We start from the raw sequence: 11,286 nt of genomic DNA on the forward strand, positions 1-11,286 counted from the left end.
TCTACATGTTGCCAACAGGTCTTATGTGCAGCACGCCTTGGAGTGTCTCCAACCGAAAGTATTCAACTGGTGTGATGCAGTACTTGTTCAGATGAAAAGTCAATTGACCAAGGTAAAGGACGGGAAGCTGAAGAACTTTGGATTTGGTTCTATTCTGACTGCCTTCGCCTTGGAGAAAATCCCACTGATGCAGCCTCAGTATATTGTACTCGACTTGCCTTCTCCGACCGAGCCACGCATGCAGAGGTGGGTCGATCACATGTCTAGGCATGCTGGTCAACCTCAGATTACTTTCACTGATGCCTTCTTCAGGTGGTTCGAGCGCCAGGAGATGGTCTTTTCGAGTATCCATATGTGGGTATGGATTTCCGAGGTGATCCGGATTTGGTGTTACCGGATGGCGAACAGTGGGGCGCTATTGGTAAAATCTTTGACCATATCACTGTTTACTGTTTTTATTCATAATGTTGTTGTGCTTTATTCTATCAAGACTTTTAATCAAACTCTTGGGTGCATGCAGATGTTGGTCCTGTTCGTCCAGCAGTTCGTCCGAGACCGCCAGTTGCTGCCCCGGCAGTGGAGCCTGCTGGGAGAGTTATTCTTCGCGACCTTGACGACGCTGAGACCCTTACAGCTGTGCAGGAGCAGGTTGAGAGCCTTACTCTCGGCATTCCGGATGTGCGGATCGATGAGTTACCTTTACAGTTGCAGCGGCATACTACTGGTGTGCCTAGACGATGGACTCGTCTCTTGCGCATGATTGCACAGGCCGTGACGTGCTATCATGAGCACCACTAGGCTAGGGTGCCCCCTAGCATTTTTGAGTTTTAGGTCATATGACCAATTTTTGTCTTGGTTACAGAACATTATGTATGAACGATAAACAGCTTATATATATTTTGATTTTCGAGTTTTATTCTGGTTGAGTTATATGATCCATATGTACAATCATTGATGATGTGTCCTTTTTATAAATGTTGCAAATGTCTATCTAACACATAGTTTGCTAATGAGTCAGTTAATGTGTTTAAGTTTCTGGAAATATGCTGGTATTGAATTGAATCAAACTGTCTTTCCAAAATCTTAACCCTTAGGAACATGCGATAAATAGCTGGATTGCGAACGGAATATATACCATTGAGTTGTAGTATTACGAGCTGTGAGTCTAGCCTGACAATTAGTCGGCGTATGCCACGGGTGATGGCATCAGAGAGTAGTTCTATCAACGCGCTATACTCAGCGATGTTATTCGTTGATTGCCCAATACACACACCTCTGAAACTTACTAACTCGCCGCTTGGATCAAAAATGGCCCAGGCTGCGGAGGATAGGTTCCGCGAACTACGACTCGCTCCGTCGGCATATCCAACACATGTCTCCAGAAGGTTTGACATCTGCAACAAATGAAAAAGGTGGATCACTCGACCAGAACAAATACTTTAGCGAAAACAAAATACAACAAAAGCATACAGGTTACTATTTAAGCATAGTAACGCTTGAGGTACAACCCGTTGCGGGGTTGCGCCAGTGGAATTCCGTCATAATCCATTAACTCGTAGGCTCCTTTTGCTAACACCCTTTTAACAATATAGGGGCCCATCCATAAGGAATTAAATTTACCTGCTCCCAATTTATCGGATTCTTGGTCATAAAGCAAGACCAAATCACCTTCTGAGAAGACACGGGGTTTGACATTTTTGTCGAACTGAGCCTTGACTCGTTTCTTATGGGCTTCGTTAGCCAAAGCGGCATCACGACGGGTTTCATCCAATTGGATTAATTCCAAGAAACGAGCCTCTTCTTCTGAAGTTCCGGGGAGGAGATCAATTGCGAGTTTAAGCGACGAAATTTCGCACTGGATTGGCAAGACTGCTTCCAGGCCATACACCAGTTGGAAAGGTGTGAACCCGGTCGCGTTCTTTACCGACGTTCGGTAAGCCCACAAGGCTGAGTACAGGATTAGGTGCCACCTTCTTTTATGAACCCCGATCATCCTTTGCAACATACGCTTCAGGACCTTGTTGATTGCTTCAACTTGTCCGTTGGCTTGCGGATAATACGGGGTAGAGCTGTCGTGAGATAGCCCTAGCTTGGCAGCTAATTCGACCATCATGTGATTGCGAAAATGCGACCCATGATCTGTAACTATAGCCTGTGGTACGCCGAACCTGGCGACTACATGATTGAAAAAGAAAAGGGCAGCTGTTTCACCAGTGTTATCCAATGTAGGCATCGCCTCGGCCCATTTGGTAAAATAGTCAACAGCGACTATAATATACCCATGCCCCCCGGTCGAGGTGGGGTTACATTGCATGAAATCGATGCCCCACTTGGCGAAAGGCCCAACAGCAACTATTGGCTGTAAAGGTGCGGGTGGTCTTCTGGTTTTGCTATCAAAAATTTGACAAGCATGGCAACTTCTGACTGCGATTATGCAATCTTTGAACATGGTTGGCCAGAAGTATCCTGCTCGTAAGATTTTTTGTGCTGTTGCATATCCAGATTGATGCCCCCCACACGCGCCTGAATGACACTCATTCAGGGCTTTTTCGGCCTCCTCATGGGTAAGGCACCTCCTCAGAACTGTATCGATACCACGACGGTAAAGTGTATCACCGACGATCATGTAGTCTTTTGCTTGGTATCGTATACGTTTCTGTTCAGAGTGAGAGGTGTTAGGCCTGAATTTTTGGGTTTGGAGATAAACTATGATATCTCCATACCACTCATTGCTTGTAGATATCAGAAACAAACTTTCGTCCACGATTGACTCTTCTGATGTTTCATCGTTGGACGACGATGGGAGATCGCACAATAATTCTGCGAAAACTAGAGCTTTCTTTGATTTGGATTTTACAAATTCCAGATCAAACTCTTGAAGGATCGCTATCCATTTTGAATATTTGCCCCCCAGCAACTGTCGCGACAGTATATAAGTCATGGGGTTGCAATCTGACAAAATGGTAGTTTTCCGAAAGAGGACATAATGTCGAAACCTTTGAATCGCTTGAACAGCTGCAAGCGCTAGTTTTTCAACATAAGAATATTTACTTTCTGTATCATTTAAGTTTTTACTTAAATAATATATAGGATGTTCAATTCCATCGACTTCTTGAACTAAAACCATCGCAATGGTCGTATCCGCTGCAGCCAGATACAGGTTAAAATCTCTTTGATAGTCTGGGGCGTACATTAATGATGCTTTTACTAGACAATCTTTCAGAGCATCAAAGGAAGCTTGCGCCACCTGGTCCCAGACAAAAGGTACATCCTTTTTCAAAAGACGAGTATAACCTTTAGCAAGTTCTGCGTAATTTGGAATGAACCTCCTCAGAAAGTTTGCTTTCCCTTGGAGTTTCTGAATCTGAAGCAAATTTGAAGGTGGAGGCAAATTAATGATTGCCTGAACCTTGCAAGGGTCGAGACGAATCCCATCCTTAGAGACTACAAAGCCAAGTAAACGACCAGAACCGACGCAAAACACACATTTGTGCGGATTGAGTCTTATCTTGTAGTGTCGGCAACGTAGAAATATCGCTCTTAAATGCTGCGGATGATCAGTCCGCTTTCGCGAATGAGCCGGAAGATCGTCGAGATAAGGTTGAACGATGTTCTTGATGTCATGGAAGGCATAATTCATTGCCCTCTGAAACGTCGCCCCTGCGTTCTTTAAACCAAAGGGTAATTTTCGATAAGCGAATGTGCCCCACGGACAAATAAATGCAGTCTTTGACTGGTCCTGTGGGCGGATATTTATTTGATTATACCCGGAAAATCCATCCATAAATGAAAAGATTTCACATCCGGCGCATTCATCAATTATCTGGTCGATGAAGGGTGTAGGGTAGTTGTCCTTTGGACAAGCTTGGTTTACATCCCTATAATCGACACACACTCTAATTGTCCCTTGTTTCTTCATAACAGGGACAATATTCGATACCCAATCGGTTAGAGGAACCGGGTAGATGAATCCAGCATGGAGAAGTTTTTCAACTTCTGCCTTAATGGCAGCGGCTTTCTTGGGGTGCACCTGCCGAAGCCGTTGTCTTACTGGTTTGACATCAGGATACATTTTAATTTCATGTTCAACGATACTCGAGTCAATGCCTGGCATTTCATCATATGACCAAGCAAAGACATCTCTGAATTCGCGAAAAAGAGCGTTATATATTTCCAGTTCTGAAGGGGAACAACCTTTGCCGACATAAATATTCTCTACAACATTTGTTTTAGTCGAGATATTTATGGCTATAGTCTCTTCAATATTGGATAAGTTTCGCTCGGAATCCACCGTATTTACAGTATTTGATAGGAATTCAAAAACTGAAGGGTGATAAAGGTCATGTTGAGTATCTTCTTCATATTCCGGAAGAAGGGAACGATGGTGGTGATCATTCCATGGTGCCCCCTCAATCAACATTGATTGTAAGATTCCTTCGTCAGTCCCATGTACTTTCGACCAAGGATCTAATGGGGTACCATATTCTCTAGACCTATCTACCCAAACGCTTGACGAGCGTTGATTTGGGTTCGCCTCCCATGCTTGAAACATTGATTGCTACAATATTTCTAAAGGGCTTGGGGGCAAAACAATTGCATGATCCATGTCGACATTGTCTTTTGCGACCTTCGTGGAAGATATCATGTTGCAGGTTGCTACAAACGGTATATTTCCTATGTAAATAGGAGGTGGTAGCGCGAAAGTTCCCATCATTGTGGGGTCTTTCAATAATCCTACTCCGATATCTTGAAGCGAATGGTTGCTCTCATGGATCATGGGAATGCTTCCTGTAACTTGTGAACCATTAGGGAGGAAGTTCTGTTGGTCGACGACCGTAATCCCTCCTTCAAACGGGAATGCGATCTTCCTAAAATAAGTCGACACAACAGCTGCCATGGCATAGATCCATGGTCTACCCAGTAGGATGTTGTAGTCAAGATTCCCATCGATGACCTCAACATCAATTTCTACTGTTTTTCCTCCTAGTTCAACCTTCAAGTTATTAAGGATACCGTACGGGGTATAAGTCCTTCCGTCGAAAGCTTTTAATGTCGTCGAAGATCGCGACAAGGTTGGAGATCCTAAAGTTTTCCAGCAACTCATCGACATAATACATGTAGATGCTCCCTCATCAATAATTGTTCTGTGAACAGTTTTGTTGAGGGCTTTCACTTGAATAAGGAAAGCTAGTTGAGCTGGTAACTGAGGATCGTATCCTTTGTGATCAAAGGATACAAGATTGGAATCCTTAGGATCAACCCCACCAATAGCTGATAACAAAGCCTGCCTTTGGGATGGGCAATTTTGTAGTACTTCAAGAGTCGACATAGCGGATGGCGATTGGGCCAAATCTTCCACTATGTTATAATGCTGCGCCGCTCTGGCGCGAGGATTAAATGTCGACTTGTGTACTACTCCCTTTGGCGGTTTTATTGTTAATTCAGGAATGATGGGCGGTACAACTTCTGTCGAAGTTGTTGTCGAACTACTTGGTTGATCTTTACCTTTGTCGTTCGACAGCTGAGGATTCCCGTAATCTTTGTTCCTTGTCGAAATCAAAGCATCATTCTGCTGTTTTGAAACCGACAACATAAGCACTTGCGACGGGGAAGCATTTCCACTATCAACCAGATTTTGACCTGGGTTGGGAAATGGATCAGTTAACACAGCTGAGGTTTGGGAACTTTTAAAGAACCTCTTAACTCAGCTTTGAATGGACAATTCTTTGTCCAATGATCCTCCTCGTCACATATTTGACATGGATTTTTGGTTTCCCTTTCCCAGGAGGGTTTGAAGAATTTTTCCAGGAGATGACTCACCCTGTTTCTTCTTCTTCCCTTTGTTTTGCTTCTTCTTGCTTCCTGGTTGATTGGTTTCTTTGCCTTTATCTGCTGATACGGCATTTACTTCCGAAGCAAGAATTTCTTCTTTTGCATTTTGATCCGAATTCTTACGGGCTTTCTTAGACGAAGCCTTTATCGATTTCGCGTTTGCCGTGCCAATCACGCCATCACCGGCATGAGAGTCACTATTGGATTTAGGAGGAGGAGGAATTGAAAATTCCGGTCTAGGGGCGTCAGGTATTTTGTCGTAGAGCGTGCCAGACTGAGTATAAACTAAGTCTAGATATTGTGCACGAGCAATAACTTGCTCCTCTGTTACGACTCCCCCCTTTGCCACATCTTCCGTTATAGCAGGAAGTAACGACTTTATAAACCATTCAGCTAACAGCTGATCGGGAACGTATGTTTTCACCATCCTACGACGACGACGCCACTCATGTATATGATCAGATATATGAGTGGCAGTTGTCTGTTTGAAGTTGGTTAATATTTCTGTTCCCGTTTCATACCTTATCGGTAATTGAAAATGGGTTAAGAAAGTCGTGGCTAGGGAGCTAAAATTGTCGAAAGAGGCTCTAGGTAATTCAATATACCATTTAGCCGCTGGACCTGTCAATGTCCTCTGAAAAAGGCGAAGCCTTATCGAATCATCGTTCAGGGTGTTCGACGAACACCACAGATGAAAAGTCATCACGTGATTCGATGGGTCTTCACCTGGATTTCCATTGAATTTAGGAATGTCAGATGGAAGTTTGTGAGGAATCGCTGGCCACCAAGGGGCATAAGCAATCGGATCGTTGGTTAACCGGTGTAAATCGGGTAACTCTAAAGTTGCCACGAATGGTAACTGTTGATTCAGGTTAGGCGAAGCATAACCAGGGTACGATGGAATCGCTTGAGCAGTGGGCCTTTGCATACCAGCATAATGTAATTGATGTTGGTATGACTGATACGGTTGGTGGACTTGACCACTGTAAAGTGGTTGGTTTTGACCGTTTTGAATATACGGTTGTCCACTGTTCGCAAAGATCTGCTGCTCAGAACCTTGGTACACTTGCTGGAATTGTGGTTGTTGGTATTGCACTAGCCATGGTTGTGAAGCCATGTTCTGTTGTGCTATGCTAACCGTTGGACCAAGGTGTGGGGTAATTGTACCCGTTTGGACCTGTGTCGCCCCACCAGTTGGCGATTGTGGTTGTGACCCATGGTCAAGGGGCTGTTGCATTACAACCTGAGAAATCTGAGGTTGACATGCAACAGGCATCGCTTGAACTTGTGACACTGTTACAATAGCCGGTGTGGTTGGGATGTTCGTCATAGGTACACACTGTTGCATAGAATATACAACCCTTGGTTGTTGAGGTAGCATAGGTACCCAACCACTTGATGTAATTCCAGTATAACCTGAATACTGTTGAGAACTGCCGTATGGATATCCTCCCGGAGGGGGTAATGAAAGGGCATACTGCCCCCCATACGGTAGCAATCCGGAACTCAAGGGATTGTTTGTCCTTGGGGACTGGATTGCCCAAATTGACCTCCATGAGGATCAATCTGTCGAGTCTCAACATAAGAGTTGCCGGATATTATTCCGGATGAACAAACTGGAACAGACCACACTGTCGAAATAGTCCCTTGGTGGACTCCTTCTAGCGGTTGTGAGCTAGTTGGGACAGATGGTATGCCGGCAAACATTGTCGGAGTGACGGCAGGGGCTTCTGCTGTCGCTGTGTCATTTGACACAGTCCTAGATGTTGACGGTTGTTCAGACATTTTAAGTCTATCCAATAGATTGCCTAGCGATTCTACAGGAACCTCCACTTGTGGTGGATTAACTTCTGATGAAGGAAATAGAGTGACCCCTACTCCAAAATGGGTTGGAGTACTTGCTTGCGGATCCTCTACAATTTCCTCTATCGCAATCAAACCTGGTGGAAGAGGAAGACCGTCAGGTCCGTAAAATATTTCTGGTGCCGAAGAAGGGGTTGTTTCGACAGCGACAGTTGTTTGAGGAACAAAACTCTCTGGACCGGTTACAGATGGAACTGGTTCAGTTATACAAGTATTTGCCCCCAGACTAGGATCAGTATTACTGTCCTTCTGTGGCTGTTGAACTTCTTCTATAGAGGCAGGGTTTCCAGAAATGTTTGGAGTAACCGGAATCTCAGATGTAGTTGGAACACTTGTTCTAACTTTGATAGGAGATTTTGAACCGGTTAAACGAGTTCGCTTTGTCCGTACTGTTTTCGATTCCGGAGACAAAGACGGTTGACTCGTAAGCCTCCGCGAACGACGGGGTTTCAATTGACTTTCTTCCACGATTGCGGATTACTCGATCAACCAAAATATAAAAAGGGGAAATTTGTGTTTCCGAATTGAATGAATTTTATTAGACGCTTTTAGACACAACTTGCTTTTTCAGTTTTAAAGAGTCGAGAAAAAGCTAAAGATGACTCTAGTCTCCTTCGATGTTTTAACGAGCCCGAAGTGACAAATGCTCGGATGGACTTTTTCTGTTATAGAGTCTGAAAAAGGCCAAAAGAAACTGCTCTGGAGATCTAGGCAGAGGGTGTGCCAAACTTTTCGCAAAACCACAGAATACGTTTTACGGTACGGGTGGTCGATCTTCGTGAATGCTGTGTTCACTGCATTGCGATCAGTAGGGCGGCCGACACGGCTTCCTAAGGATAAAAGATATATGCCTATAGGGGTCTCCCAATATATACGCGACGGTACGTGGGAGCACAATTCGTATTAGCGCCACCGGCTCTCAGGAGGAATCACCCACCTTCTTCGAGATCGACAGTCACTATGTTTAACGACGCCGGAACACGTCTCTAGCCTAGACCTCTATGTTGTGCGTTATGTTACAAAGCGTTGTTAGGTTCATTCAGTTTATTTTAGGTTGATCTTTTTAAAGTTTTCCTTTCAAGGTTCACCACGAGATGTATGATACAAATTCCTAAATGCAGTCTAAGATGATAAGCAAGCTTTACAATCTTTCAACTTTGAAAATCCTAGCTACTAAGGGAAAAGAGAGCGACTATCTTTTCTCAAAGAGCAATCAGCACACTCTAATGCACTTTCCCTAAATCCAACATGCAAACTTATCAAATGCAAAATGCACAATGCAGGTGTTTGTTTTCACTTTCTTAGTATAAATGCCTACAAAGAAAGCTTTTTGCACAACTTTGAATTTGCTTTTACAATGATCAAAATAAACAAGTTTTTTTTCTTCGAAATCAACAAGGGTAGAAGAGATTACAATCACTTTGCGATTTTCGAAATAAAGACTTGTTTTTGATACTTTGAAAAGAACAAACTCAAACCAATAAGCAAAAGTAAACTATGATCAATCCGAACAAACAGCCAATGAACTCTCTTCTAAGACCAATCTCAATCAGATCTGAATCAAAGGCTACAGAAAGACCACTTTACTCATGCAAAGGAAGACTGTAAATGATGCCACAAACACATAAAAACATTCACAATCTTTTTGTACAAAAATGGGGCGGAATTCAGGCAAAGAAAAGGTTTATCAGGCTAGCACCTATGCTGGTTAAAGGCTGCAAAAAACAGAGATCAAAACAGGGCAATAAAGGACAAAGAACCCCAGCTGCACAAGGCCACACTGGTTCAGCGCAGGTCCAACACTGTCAGTTTGACATTCAGCGCAAGTAGCCCCTTCGGGACCTGCGTTGAAATGCAGACTGCCTTCACAGTGCCTGCAATGAAGAGAGAAACTCTCGTTTCTCTTGGTTTCCGGGTCACAAAATGCTCAAAAATACACTGTTTCAGGCCAAATCAGAAACACAAGCAAGGTATAAATAGAGGGATGCTTTGATAGGGTACTAAAGACTATCACAAGGATCAATCAAATCGTTTGTGGATCTATTTTAGATCATAGTCAAGTCCAACATACTGGATCAAAGCAACAACTTTTACTTTGCATCTGGGAAAGATGCAGTTCAAGAATCGCTGTCAAGTCTATGAAGTAAACAAATGACGGAAACACAAATGAAATGAATAAACAATTTCTTCCCCAGCGGAGTCGCCAATTTTTTTTGGGGAAAAATGCCTATTTAGGACGATCCTATCCACCTAAGGTGTGACAGCGCCTGAGCAACAAACGAATACAGCTATTATGATTCTTTCCTTTATGAAATGTGAAATAGGGGAGATTGGCAGACTTACCGTTGTCTTCTGGTTGTCCCTCGATCTAGATCCTCTTCTCTTTGTGTGTCCACAGCTACTTGCCTCCTCGCTTGATCAAGAGAACAACTACTTGAATCCCACGAGATCACAAGAGAACAGCTACCTGTGACAAGAGAACAACTACTTGCAACAAGAGAATAACACAATACAAAGGCAAATATACATATTCAAAAATGATTCAGGATTAGAAGTAAATCAAATATACTAATGCAATCACACAAAATACACCAGCATATAGGGAAGAATCAAGATAGCTTTATTGAAAGTAACAGGATTCAGGAAGAGATACAACCAATAGGGCTCCAACCCAGCATCTCCTTCCCAGCAGAATGGAATTCCTTCTTCAGCTCCCTTCAAAGCATAACACACCCAATGTTTCTAGCCACAAACCAACAACAATTCTTTGCCAATACTAAATTCCAGCCTCCTTAGACCTCATGAGAGAGATCTATATATAGGAGTTTTGGAGAAAGGATGAGTCAGTTTGAGGCTGGCATGAAGCTGACTAGTGTCCTCTCCCACTTCAGTTCTTGAGTCCACTTGGAGGTTCTTGCTTCCACTTGGAGATTTGGAACCTCTTACTCATCACCAGTCGAATTCCTTGATCCAAGTGTCATTATGGAAGCTTCCTGGGCATTGACACCTTGAGGAATGACTCTGCCACTTGTCCAAACTTGCACAGCGCAGGTAGCCTTCTTTGCAGTTGACATTCAACGCAGGTAGACAGTGGAGCAGTTGACATTTAGCGCAGATGCTCAGTGGAGCAGTTGACATGATCCAGAATTGCCTTGTTTTGAGTGTTTTCAGGTGGAGAACTTTTGTGAATTGTTGTCGTTACTTGGCCTTGTTCCTCTAGGGGTAGGAACAACATGTTTAGGGACTTTGGATCCCTTGATTATTGACATTTCATGCTCAGTGATGCAAGGCACAAAAATGTCTATAACAGTTTCCCCCTAAAGTATGAGGCCATTTATCGGGTGAAATGCTTTATCCAGGAGGGTCCGAAGTTCATCCATTTGCTGGGAGGAGACCTGTAATAAAATACAATACAATACATTATGATTCATACTGATTTCATGATCTAGCTGAGGCGGGCATTCCCATGCTCAGCTTTATAAATTCATTTTTGTACATAGAACAGACAATCGTCTGATGGTAGACTGATAATTTTTTGGTGAAATTATCATCCTTTGAATAGGATGATCATCTGCTGCAATGATGTACATG

Source organism: Pinus tabuliformis, chromosome 1_1 (genome assembly GCF_031772625.1).
Source record: "Pinus tabuliformis cultivar Carrire ecotype Pingquan chromosome 1_1, CPIR1, whole genome shotgun sequence".
NCBI lineage: Eukaryota > Viridiplantae > Streptophyta > Pinopsida > Pinales > Pinaceae > Pinus > Pinus tabuliformis.